This window comes from Tenrec ecaudatus, unplaced genomic scaffold, assembly GCF_050624435.1.
Source record: "Tenrec ecaudatus isolate mTenEca1 unplaced genomic scaffold, mTenEca1.hap1 Scaffold_426, whole genome shotgun sequence".
Lineage (NCBI taxonomy): Eukaryota > Metazoa > Chordata > Mammalia > Afrosoricida > Tenrecidae > Tenrec > Tenrec ecaudatus.
The window spans coordinates 234554-248631 of NW_027459329.1; the positions used below are offsets into that span (position 1 = coordinate 234554).

The 14078-nt window shown below is 44.5% G+C and overlaps 1 pseudogene; it reads right to left on the reverse strand.

Moving 5' to 3' along the window:
* LOC142436586 (ninein-like protein) overlaps positions 1-14078 on the reverse strand; it is a 91141-nt pseudogene that overhangs the window by 44164 nt on the left and 32899 nt on the right.

Genomic DNA, 14078 nt, shown 5'->3' on the forward strand with positions numbered 1-14078 from the left:
GGGAGAAACTGAAAGCACTCATTCCTCTTTCAGATGGAATTACACAACAATGCTCCTTATTAACACTCTTATTCAACATTGTACTGGAAGTTAGCCAGAGCTATCAGGACACAAAAAGAAGTTTCAAAAATCCAAATGGGCAAAGAAGTAAAACTGTCACTATTTGCAGACGATCTGATTCTATACATAGAAGGCACCAAAGGCTCAACAAAAATATTGCTAGAAAATATAAAAAGATTTGGCAACATGGCAGGAAACAAAATTGACATATAATAATCAACAGGATTCTTGCATACTAACAAAGATAACTCCGGAAAAGAAAACAAGGAATCAATACCATTTACAATAACCACATAAAGATGAGTCTCTTTAACAAATGGTGCAGGAAAAATTGGATTTCGACTTGCAGAATAATTAAATAAGACTAATGCCCCACACCCCCACAAAAACATATAATATGGATCAAATATCTAAAAATAAATACCAGAAAATCAATGAGAAAACATGGACAAACTTAAGAGTGCTATTGCAGGGGATACACAAAATGTCAAATATTAATGAAGGATACACACGTAACAGAAGACAAAATTGAAGTCTGGGACTTAAGAAAAGTAAAACAAAAACTTCATCAAAAAAGTAAAAATGTTATCTACAGATTAGGAAAAAGATTTTGGCAATGATATACGTAATTGAAACACTTCAATAAGAAAAAGATGAATAGGTCTGTGTGGCAAGATGGTGATGCAGTAGCATTCCAGAGGGACTCTGCAGAAATCAGTGGAGGAAAGTCACTGAGAGGGAAATATCACTCTTCTGGGTCACAGGCAGAGCATCTTAAAGATGAGCAGACACTAGGTCTTGAAGAGCTGTGGGGTTTGGGCTACTACTGTAGAGGTTGGCTATGGCTTAGCCTTTCCCCTGCCACAGTCTCGGCTGGATCTGAGCTCTCTTGGCCAGCACAAAGGCTTAACTTCAACACAACCACAGCTTACTGCTGCCTTTCAGCAGGGTTTAAACCCCTCCAGCCCCACAGTCAGGTGACTGGGGCTGTTATTTCTCTCTCCCTTCTTCCACAGTCTAATTGGCCTCGGTACCCACCACCTGGTCTTTTTTCTTTCTTGTCTTTCCTTTCACATGTCACTGCTGGGCTCCAGGTCACTGCTCTTTACCTAGAGCAACTGCATCCATCCTCCACTCAGCTGGGGCAGCTCCTGCCCACTTGCCCTCTGTAGCCTTACAAGCAGCTGGGGAAATCTTGCCTGTCTTCTGCCACACCTCAAATGGGGGAATCTCCCCTTAAAACATCTAGGAGAACTCCCATCAACCCTCCAAAGCCCTGTAAGCAGATGATGGAAATCCCAACCACCCTCCACGGTGCACCATGTGGCTGGGAGGGTCCCTGGGCCCCTCCCCGTCCTCTGTGGTCCCACATGGCTGAGGGAACTTCCTCCTACTTGCTGCCGTGCTTTACACAACTTAAGACAGCTCTGTGTGAGCCCTCTCCAGTGTGCCATACTGCTGTGGGAGCATCTGTGTGACCTATATGGGAGATCTTGCTACTAGAACAATTCCGTCTGTTATCTGCAGTGCTCTACACTAAAGTGGGCACACCCATCAACACTATGTGGCAATCCCGCTGCAGGAAGCACCCCCGCACTTCCCCTGAGGTGTTCCAAGCCGCTGTGGGCCACACCACCATGGCTTCCTGTAAGATCATCCAGTGCAGTGTCATCCTCCCCAGTCCACAATCACCCAACCAGAGTCCCATGAGAGGACCATCCAACGTAACCTCTAAATAACAGGATACGGGTTGGCTAGGTAAGGAGTAAAACCACAGGAGGAAAAAGTGGTAGCCTGACCTAGTACATTTAGCTGCAGGCAGTTCAATGACGCACTCCAATGAGTTTTCCAAAGTAGGAGACCAGTGCTTGTTGACTTTCTGAAAAATGGCACCAGGCTCTTCTAAAACAACACAACACAAACAGCAACCAGCCACAAAAACCTCAATGAAAAAACAGGAGAAACAAAAGGCAATGCCAGAAGTCCTGAACATAATGACATGTATAGTAGAAGCAGACATTGATCTGCAAACAGAAAGCAATCTTCAGGATTTCTGCTTGGAGTTATACAGAATATGAGGGAAGCAATATAAAAAAAGGATGAAATGATAGAGGAGATAAAGGCCACGCACCAAAGGGAAATAAAAGACCTCAGGGACAAGATAACCAAATCCAGTAGTGAATTCACAGACTTCTCCAAAAGACTTGATGAGGCAGAGAATTGCACCAGTGGCCTAGAGGATAAACAGGCAGACTTCAGCAAATGGGAAAGGCAGTTAGCCAAGATAATCAAAGAAACTGAAGAAAAGCTGAGAGCCATGTTTGATGCTATGAAGAACAACATCTGAATAATTGAACTACCTGAACAAGGCACAACAAAAGAGTCAATGGCATAATAAATAGTGTAGAAATTCTTAGGGGAAAACTTCTCCAGATTAATAAATGAAAACTAGGCAACTATTCAGGAGGCCAAAATAACACCAGCTGGACTGAATTCCCAAGAAGAAATCACCAAGGCATATAACAGCTATTCTATCCAACTTAGAGGAAAAGGACAGACTCATAAGAGCAGCTAGGGAAAATAGAAACAGTTACCTATAAAGGAACTCAAACAAGAGTCTGTTGAGACCAATCAGCGGACACTGTGAAGAGGAGAAATTGAAGAAAATAACACAAACCCAAGAATACTCTATCCAGCCAAATTATCAAGATAGATGGAGAAGTTAGAGTCTTCCCAGACAGGAAAAACTCAAAGACTACGATAAAAGAAACTAGCCCTACAAAAGATCCTTATAAACCGGTATGGGCAGAAAAACATCACTCACCAAACAAAAACAAGAGACTGCCACATAAAACAACTCCACCCAGATGTAAACAAAGAGTAAACAGCCCCCAAGATAACAGTGGCAAAGAAAGGCAGAATGAACCACACACAAATGGACAACACACTGATAAGAAAGGGAGGTAGGAAAACATTCAACACAAAAGGTACAAGATGACATCACAGAGTCCACAGCTGGATATAATAACCCTGAATAACAATGGACAGAACTCAGCCAATAAAAGGCAGAGGTTAGCAGCCTGACTTAGAAAACACAACCCCTTGGGCTGCTACCTATAGGATACACATCTTATGATTACAGACAAAAATAGGCTGAGAATCAAAGGCTGGAGAAAAATATACCAAGAAAACGGCCATTCAAAAAAAAGCAAAGGTTGCAATCCTAACCTCAGATTGTAAAAATAGTTCCCAAGGTACAAGCCATAACAAGACATAAGGGGTAGGGGCACTATATAATGTTCAAGGGAACAGTAGATGAAGAACCAGTGAACATAATAAATATATTCATGTTCAACGCGACGTCCACAAAATTTATCAAACACTCCAAAAGATGATAAAAGAAATCACAGGCTAACAATTATAGTAGGTGACCTTAATACACCATTCTCTGAGAAAGATCACAAGGAAAGAAGCTTAACAAGGAGGCAACAGATCTAAACATTATGATTAAATGACTTGACCTGATAGATATTTTCAGAACGCTCCACCAAAATGCAAAAACACCCTCATATTCTTTTTAAGCCCCCCATGGCACATACTCAAAGATAGACCACATGCTGGGACATAAGTTGAATCTGTGTAAATTCAAACATAAAGAGACCATACCGACTTCTCTCTCCGACCACTATAACATAAGGCTGAAAATCGACAGAAGGATGATGAAGAAAACAAGGGAAAAATTGTAAGAAAAATAACTCTCTTTTGCAAAAGGAGTGGTTACTGGCTCAGAAAGATATGAAATTAGAAAATTTCTAGAAACCAATGAGAATACAGTTACCAATACCTTTGAGACAGCAAAGGCCGCTATCAGAGAAAGTCTGATAGTAATATGTAAGCACATGAAAAAGAAAGAGACGTATGATTGATGTGCTGACACAAAACTTACACCAATTAGAGCAGTCAGCAGAATAATCCTACAAATTGCAAAAGAAAAATAAAAAGGGCTGAGATTCATGAAAGGGAAAACAAGAAAATTATGGAAAAAAGAAATGCAGCTAAAAGCTGGTTCTTTGAAAGGATTAACAGAATCAAAAGACCATGGAAAACCTAACCAAAGAAAGGAAGGAACAAATTTCAATAGCAAGGATGAGGAATGAAACAAGGGACATTACAATGAACCCTAATAAAATCAAAAGGGTAATTGCACAGTACTATGAAGGACTGTACTCCAATGAGTTCAACAGCTTCTCACTCCCCGCTATCACGACCTCAGTGCCGCTTCCCAATCTAGACTAGACGGGAGCATGCGCATAGGCATAGGCAAGAGATAAAACTCACGACACATGGAACCAGGAACAGGAATGGGAATAGAGACAACAAAAGGGTAGGGGGAAGGGGGGCGAAGTGGGGAGAGAGGAGACACCAATAGCAATGAATAGCATATAATCCCGTACCCCCAGTCAGGGGGGAGAACAACAGAAACTAGAAGGGAAGGGAGATGGCGGTCGGAGTAAGATTTGAAAATAATTAACAATCTACAATGTATCAAGGGGCCACGAGGGTTGGGGTTGGGGGAGGAGAAGGGAGAGAAAAAAAGAGGAGCTGATCCCAAGGGCTCCATGGAAAGTAAATGTCTATAAAAGAAAGACAGAATATATGTACGGATATGTCAGATACAATTGATGTATAGATTGTAACAAGAGTTGTAAGAGCCCCCAATAAAATGATTAAAAAACACCCACACAACAACTTTGTTTTTAAAGAAAGATATACAGTAGAAGAATAGCAGCCGTCAAGTCTGGAGCACTGGGCCTGGTTTCTTGGGACATTCTTGTGGCTATAACATGAGGCCACTTTTAGATATCAAGTTGACCTTCCACACGCAGCAAGTAGACGTCATCAAATTTGAGGCTTTTCAGCAGAATCAAGGCTAAACGTAGAAGCCCGGTCTCTTCAAGAAGATACTCTCAGTGGTCTCCTCTTTCAACCTCCAAAAGGAGGGCCTGAACATGGCCTGCTCAAACCTCAGCCACTCTCATAGCCATCAGCTAGGTTGAGCTACACAGACACTGGTCACCTACAGTTCTGTCCATTCTAATGGTTGAACACCACCCTCTTAGCAGGTACAATGAGACAAGAAGTAGAGTTCTTTGGACTTTTTTGCACAAGAGGTCTAGAGACCTGCTGATGCAGCCAGAGGGTCATGCTTTTAGAGAAAACCCTAAGTTCCCCATAAGCTTTGACCCTGCCCCAGTGTAGAAATGGTTGGGGAAGAGGATGGGAATGAGCAAAGGTGAAGGTTTGGGTACCAACAACCAAAATGCTGGCATGTAAGACCCAATACAAGATTAATATGTGACTGCTCACAGCAGTCAAAAGAGTGAGTGCAGTAGAGCTGAGGATGGTGAGGGAACCCCCCCGGCCCAGCCCCCCAAACTTCCCTGGCACATACCCTGCACTTGAATTCATACTCCTTCAGGATCGCCATGAACTGTTCTTGAGAGAAGAGTGCAGTGCCATCTGGTTCCAGCTGATGTCAGACCCAGAAAGAAAGCAACAATACAGAGAATGGTAAGGCAGGTCCTCTTGGGCCAGGTTCCTGGGGCCACCTCCTCACTTTCCTTCTGGGAATCTAACTTCTACTTTCCAGTAGCTCTAGAAAAAAGCATCCAGTCTACCTACTTTCAAACTTGTTTAAAAGGTCTTGCCACCAACAGCGTTTTCTTAGGACCCGGAGCCTGTGGTGGCTGGGATGCACTTCTGCCTTGTCTCTGGTGCAACTTCTCCCTTCCCAGCAACGTCCTTAGGGTAGATGACACCACGCTCTAAGTGCTCCTTTGGCCTCTCTGGCTAATCCCAAGTACTATTAGTGGGTCCTGGCTTTATCAGTACAGAGGCCATACTACGCGGGGTAGCACTAGGTCACAGTGACTTGTCATGAAAAGGGGAAAGAAAAAGATATTATATAGATTTCTCTCCATTACAGGATTTTTGTAAGGAAAAAAACCAAAGTTCTATCACCCAAGTATCATTTTCAAGACATGGCCCACACTACTGACCATGATTCTAGTTGAAAGACTCAGAATAAGCAGAAGCACTTGCCTTGTCCTTCAGCACAAACTCAAGGTCATTCTGCAGTTTCAGCACCAGCTTCTCTGAATCTGACTACTTTTCCACAACTTCAAAGATCTCCTTCTGCAATCGACTGTTTTCCTAAAAGATTCAGGCCAGTGGTTTAATAGCTATATAACGCAAGCAATGACGCAATGGTAAGTTTCTCACCTTTCCATAAGGGAGAGGTGTTACAGGGAGGCAAGCTGCTTTTCCTTGAAAGAGTTCCTGTAGTGGTGGAGGGTGTGAGGGCAGCTGTGTTGAAGTGAAATTACTTGGAATGGCTTTTCTATTCATGTCTTTGTAACTCCCACCAAATTTTGGGGCCATATCAAGCAAATAGGGTATGTGAAATGCTAACTGAGGGAATTTGTTGGTTTTCCCATTGCACTGTGTATATAAGAGTGAATGATAACAGTTGCAGACAGAAACATTCCATGTTAATCAAGATGGAAACACCAGGAGTGAGCACATGTAAGATCCTTGCCTGAAGTAGTGGAGGCACCAGAAGTATCAGAGGCCAAGGCACTGAGAACAGAAGACAAAGCAAAGGAGCAGTGCTAAGCTCATGAGGTAGAGGGCAGAGGTGCAACACTAAGAAAGAGATGCCTACCATCGTGGGTGAGAAGAGGCAATGCAGACCAAAAAACCTGTTTCCTTAACGTTCTGTAACTGGTTAGCTTCCTTAAGCAATTCTATAACCATGAACATTGCCTGTAAGTTTTTTTGAAGACGTTGCAATACATTATTGAACCCAACAGAGAGGTAGCGTGCCAACTGAGGGATGTTGGTATCAGATAAGGGTAAAAAAAGGATAGAGGGTCAAGGCATTCTGCCTTGTGGCAATTAGCTTGGGCTGGTGTGGCATTGGAATCTCCCCCTTCGTGTAGCTAGGAGGTCAGACGTACGGCATTTCATCAGTTGGTGTCAAGAGTGGAATTAACTGCAATGGCTCCAGGCTCATGAAAGCATGGGGTTTTACAAAAGAAAGGTCAGGGTAAGGGAAGTGAAAATTTTGATTCTTAGATTATTCCTTTGGTTATTCTTACTATGGACTGCTGAAAGGACAAAATGATCTGTCTTGGAAGAAATACAGCTATAGTGCACCTTAAGAGTCTAAGATGGGCACACTTTGGACATGTCAGGAAAGACCAGCCCCTGGGGAAGACATTATGTCTGATAAAGCAAAGGGACAGTGAAAAAGAGGAAGGCTCTCGATGCGATCGATTGGTACCATGGCTGCAACAGGAGGCTCAACGGGAAAAACTGTGAGGATATTGCAGAACCTGGCATAGATGCATAAGGTCGAAACCTACATGATGGTACCTACCTAAAACAATGGCAGTGCTTGAAAGAAATGTAAGAGGTGTCAAGGGCGTGAAAGTGCTCTGGAGTGGCCTGAAGGAAATACCAGGCTGGTTAAACAAAACAGTTAATAAGAAGGCCAGGGTTTCCTGGATGTACCCTAACAGAGGCCCAAGTCCGTAGACATACGAATGGGATAATCTGGGTGGAGAAAAGAACATTGAACTGAGTGTTTTTAAAAGGATGATGTATTTGGGTTTATGTGTTTAGCTGACTGTTGGATAGAGGTTTCTCCTGACTAGTGTTATAAATAGGTATCATGTGCGATAGAAACAAATACTCAGTTTTATGATTACAGAGAGCTTGTATGTTCACATTCAGCCTATTCTTATTGGATTTGTTAAAAGGGGAGTTAGGAATTTTCCCTGAAGAAATGGGTTTTTGTTTTAAGTCCAAGTAGAGTATTGGAGGCCTGTTGGTGTAGTAGTTACGCACTGGGCTTCTAACTGCAAGTTCAGCAGTTCAAACCACAAGACACTTCATGGGAGAAAGATGTGGCTTTCTATTCCTGTAAAGAGTTACAATCTTAGAAACCCACAAGGGCAGCTCTACCCCCTGCCCTATAGGCTGAATGGGAGTCAGAATTGACTTAACTGCAGTGAGTTTGGTTTGGTTTGGTTTGGAGAGAGCAGTGAAAGCTCTCACCAGTGTGGATGGAAGCCTCACCCAGAACCTTTGCTACCAGTACTTTTGCACTTATTTGCAAAGACATGCAGATCCACCCAGAACAACTGAAAGAATGAGTAGGAGAAAAATCGGTTTGGCCTTTTGAATTTTGAGCTGCCTGCCTTTAGAGTCATCTTAGCAGGGAGAAGTGTGTTCCTCTCAGAGAATGGCTCCTGACAGACTGAAGTTAAGGGAGCTGGCGGCAGCCTAGTACGCTCACTGTGCTGACACTTGGGTCCACTTGGGTGGGAGTGGTGGAACTGCCGCACTGATGACACAGCCTGCATTTTGGCATGTTCTATTGGCACCTGCTGATCTGGCCCCAGAAGCTAGAGATGAGAGAGAGGGGCTGGCTGGTCTGAAGTTTGAAAATGTGAGTGAAGAGGGGAAGACATTGGGAGATTTCATGAGTTGTGAATTATAAAGCTGATGATCAGGACCTAGGCCATGGGGAGTTAGGGTTGATGAGAATATATGAATTGGCCAGTTAATCTAAAGTACAGGGAGGTGTGTGTGAACTCCCAAGCTTGATACTGGTACCTATTTGATCTACCTTGGATTCTAGGGCTGAGTTGACCAGAACCCAAATGAATGACAAGATAAATGTTGACACTATGATCTGGCATACATTGCTCTAATTTGATGGCTTTCCCTGGATTGGATTATATTTATGGAAACAGATGCTCAAAGTTTAAATCATAAATAAAGATTCTTCTGATCAAAAATTTGCTTGTCTCCTCAGAGGACTGGTTGTTAGGGATTGACAATTTAGCAATGGGATATCTAAAATAGGGAGTGGTAATGAAGTAGCTGGTTTACCAGTTTTTATGGGTGTATTAGTATCAATATGAAAAAGAAAAGAAAAAGAACAAGTCAAGGGAAAGTCCCCATTGAAGAGTGTCCTCTTTTCACCATGGGCTCAGGTAAAAGGAGGCGAGGAGAAGATGCTGGTTTGATGATATGACTGAAGTACGAGTGACTGTTAGCAGGGTCACCACGACTGTGAAAACAAATCCTAGATGTCAGTGGGCAGGAGGCAATTCTTCATGTATTAAAGGAGCAATGTCTAGAAGAGCCAAAAGGTAGCCCGGGGTGAAGTGAAATGATCCAAAGGGCTCTTCTATCCATATCTTTGTAACACTCATCAAATAATTGGGTGGGACTAGGCAAATCGGGTATGTGAAACACTCATAGATGGGTCGGACAGTGATGCCCTTGCACGGCATCTCAGTAGCAGAGAGAGAGAATCCTGTGTCCATCAAGAAATAAGAGCCATCAGTGGGGCACATGTGAGATCCATGCCGTAAGTCGTGGAGGCAGCAGAAGCCCTGGCACTGAGCACATGAGACAGAGCAAGGAGCAACACTGAGACCACGAGGCAGAGTGGTAGGCTTCCTGGCCCATGGAACAAAGCAGAAGCCAAGGGACTATGCAACTGAGAGGCCTGGGACCAGAGAAAGAGGTGGTTATCAGCATGGTATTGTAGACAAAAGACCTGTATCATTAACATTTCCCTGATTAACTCGATAATTGTGAATATTGTCTGTGAATTGTATGTGGTCACTGAAATAAATGACCGAATCTAGCTAAGAAGAGTGTTATGGGAAGGTTAGGGATGGTTGGCGTTAGAATAGCATAAAGATGGTGGGGGGAGGCATCTTTAACTTCTGCCCTGTGCCAATTGGCATTGGGTTGGTGTTAGAGTCTCCTCTTCTGTGTGTAGCCAGAGGAGGTGCGTGGTGGCCCCCATAACATTTCTTTAGTAGACCAGCTCCTAAGCCAGACATGCAGACACTGAAGTGCCCAGTGCTTTCCCACTGCCGCTACTTCTCCCACTTCAAGAGCTCAACAGCAATAAGCTAGGAAAGAAGATTAGAGACAAATGATTTCAGGGTGTACTTCTAAATAAGAGATCTGAAATAACATCAATGCAGTCCATATATCCAGTCAGGGAAAAGTCCAGTGTTTACAGACACTTGAAAGCTGCAATGACAAATCAGAAGGATGTGGAATTACTTCTGAGACACAGTGTATAACTAAGAGGTAAGGCTCTGCTGAGTGCTCCGCAGGGTTGAAAAGCCAGGAGCTGGAGTAAGGGAGACAGACATCAAGGGAGGGAGGACAGGTAGAAAGGGAGAGAAAAAAGGAGCCAAGATGAAAACGGAGAAGGCAGGCAGGCTGGAGTGCAAAAAGGACTGGGAAGAAAGTCCACCGAGACAGTCAGCTCAGCTACTTCTGCCTCTCACCTGCTATGCCATCCTCTCCCCAGAGGCCTCACAACTAAGACAGGGATTCAGGGCCTTCCTGTCTCTCCTGAGAAGTAATCCCTGGGGATCAAGTGCCGGCTGTGGTAAGGACTGGGTGGCACACACCCATGAACCTCTCAGCTCCTGGAAATACAGTGGGGCTCCTGCTAGGTGAGCTTCAGGTCCTGGCTTTTTTTTTTTTTTTGCTAAAGCCACAATATGTTCCTGGTCTCTGGGGATGCAGGCGTGCCAGATGCTGTTGCAGACCTTCCCTGGCCCCTATCTACCAGCTCAGAGCTGCAGGCAATAGCCACGAAGTAGCTATACTACCCTAGAGCTGGCTGGGGCAATTGTCAGGGAACACAGTTGTGAGGAGAAAATCAAGCTTTATGTACTCCCAGCTTTGTGCACATGCATTTTCTTTGTATAGCACCCTCATACCTTTAGCACCAATGATAGCCTCTCTTGCAAGCAGGCTTCCTCCCTGTGCAGGGCTTCAAGGTCCTCCTCCAGCCTAGCCCTCTGCATGCTGGTCTGCTGCCAGAGCAGCTCTTGTTCCATCTCCAACTCTGAGCGAAGCAGGGCCAATTGTCCACAGTATCCCTGCTCCAGGTGTCTACAATACCCACAAAGGAGAGACTGAGGGTACCTTTTGGGACACCTCCTTAAACTACCTCCCCAGTGTCACACATGGCCTGGCCTTCTGGAAGATTGTATATCTACTGACAGTTTTAGGCTTTATAGCCGCCTGTTTGATAGAAAGTATGAGTGTTCTGAAGGCAGGGACCAGACACTGGACACCACATTCACTGCTGGTCCTTCCAGGAGAACATGACCCCACACAGAGGCAAGGTGCCAAGGGGCCAACCTTTTCACCACGCCAGGACTCTGCATCATTTATGACGTCTCTCTCACTCTCTCTGTTTCCTGAGGCACATGATTGGGCCTATGCACAGTCATCAGAATTAGGAAGCTCGACATATTGTGTTGGTCATCCCTCCATGCTAGACAGGGCTCATTACCATTCTCAGGTTAGAGATGAGGAGACCAAAGGACTCAGCTTACCCAAAGGGCAAGGGGCTAGGGGCAAGGAAGCAGGATTCTAAAAGGGCATGCCCCACAGACATCTTGCCCACCAGTGAAGGAAGACAGACCAGGGAGCAGGCAGCCAGTGTTCTGACTTCTGGCATGAGCCAGTATGAGAGAAAGAGAAATGTAGAAGATCATTTCATGTAGCCTCAGCTGTTTCCAGCAGAGCACCTTCAGTAAACAAAAGATTCAGGAAGGTGAATCACTAGCTGAGTTTAGCCACCTCTGGCCAAGACTTTTCTCTCAATAGGGGTGAAAAAAACCTTCTCCCTGATGCAGTGTGGATATATATGTGGCTAGGTTTTCTTACATCCTTTTCTCTGGCCTTGAAGCCATCACCAAACATACCATACAGAGTTCCCCCTAAGACTGTTCAGTATGAAGGATGATGAGAGGTAAGACTGAGGTGTTGGGGTACCTTCGCTGTGTTGAGTGCTACCTGCTGAACTCCTGAAGCTGTTTGCAAAAAATATCTTACATAACACCCATCACAAGCACAAACAATAGTTAAAGGTCTTCCTTGAGCTGAGGGCAGGTCCAACGGACTGAGCAAAGAGAGTAGAGGTAGGGTAGAGACGAATGTCTGCAGCCCATAGGCATATAGAATGAGAAGCCAGTGCATACTGCACCAGCCCCACCCAGAGTTCAGTTGATGCTTCTATTGTACCCTCATCTTTCAAGGAGTCTTGTGATAGCTAATTTCATGTGTGCCGTTGGGTAGGCCATGGGGCTCCACTGCTTATTAACATATTGGCTTAGTATTGCTATGAGGGCATTACATATGATTAGCATTTAAGCCTGTCAGTCCTCAGTAAAACAGGTCATGATCCATGATGTGTGTGTGTGTGTGTGTGTGGGGGGGGGGGGTTATGCAATAAGTTGAAGGTTTTCCGAGCAGACGTTAAGGTTTCTGGAAGGAGAAGGATGTTTTAAGACCGTAGCCATCCTGCAGACAGTCTCCAACCTGCCATCTGACCGATGGATTTTAGAATTGCCAAGCCTCACAACCAGGAGGCAGTTTTCTAAAATAAATGAATCACGTGTATCCCTCCATGTTTCCACCCATATGAACACCCATCTATCGTACTGACCGTGTTACTCTGGAGGCCCCTGACTGATGGTACAAAACAAAAAGTCACATTTTCTGGTTTCTACTGGCTCAAGTAAGGCCTTCAATGAACCAGAACTATAGCACTGCCACTTGGGTAGCAGCTATTTGTCCTTCACCCACCCTCTGGCCAGGGTGTAGGGACCAGATTGGGGACAGCTGCTGTGATTCTAGAGGGCTACTGTGCCAGGCTCTGACCCAGAAGCTGTCTCGGTGGCACCTACTTGATCCTGCGTTCCGTGAGCTGTTCCATGGCAGAGTGGCAGTCATCCATCTCTGTCACAAACTCCAGGTTCCTCTTCTCAGCCTTCTCCAGGTCCTGTCTTGCCTTGTCTCGCTCCTGCACCATTTGCTTCATTTGCCCCCTGCCCACAGGAAGGAGACACTGTCAAATGTAGCTACTACTCTGTCAGCTTCCCACAGAAGCACATACCGTTGCAGGGCCCTCAAACTCTGGGTCTGCATAAACGACAAAAAACAGCCAACATGATGGTGTTGAGTGCGGGCTAGCCTTGTCTTTGAGTCTTTGAAGAATGGTTCTCTAATGGTGTATCCTGACATTAAATGACTTTATTCGTTTTGGTTTATATTATTGTCGACTTGCTTTTGAATTGAGGTTTTTTGGTGTTTATTTTGTTTTGTAGGATTTTCTGTATATGAAATCCGGGATAGGTGATCTATAGAAACAGCAATTAGATTAATAGCTCCTTCCGGTTGTGGCAGGGGAGACTGGGGGCTATGGGGAGTTAATAATAACGGGTACCAGAATGAAGAAAATATTCTAAAACTCATTGTGGTGACGCCTACACAATTCTTTTAAAATATGTCTAAACCACTGAATTGTATGATACATGACTTATATGCCAACAAAACTGTTGGAAAAGTTATCTTTCTATAAAATACTATCAACTTTTGTCCCTGTGAATCTATTTAGCAGAACAACATGAATAACCCGTTGAGTGAAAGCAGAGCTCTGTTGTAATGGAACACGGTGACAACTGCCACGTTGTGCTCAGTGAAAAGGTCTAAGAAGCAATTTTTTTTTTGTGCGCTTTCAGTCAATTGGCTTAAGCCTGGGGGCCCCGTGGGCTGGTCTGGAGAACATTTGCACCTCCATAATAGCAAGAAAAATGTCAGTCACATAAGTTTTAAGTTGGATTCAGCTGCTTGGGATATTATTAAGGGGATTAGGTTAGGATTTTGAGATCTGGCTTTCTAAGCCTCTCACCAAGTATGCAAGACCTGTGGCAAGAATAACCATAGGCGGCCCCTTGCTCATTAGGCCCTATTAGGAAGAGGCAAAGCGTCTCTCCCTACACCAGAGACCCTTTTCCTTGTCCCATCACAAGTTGCCTATAGAGGGTGGTGGGGGCAGGCAAGGCAGCAGCCCAGACCCTTGCCAGTCCCGGACCCCTGAGAACAAACCACACCCC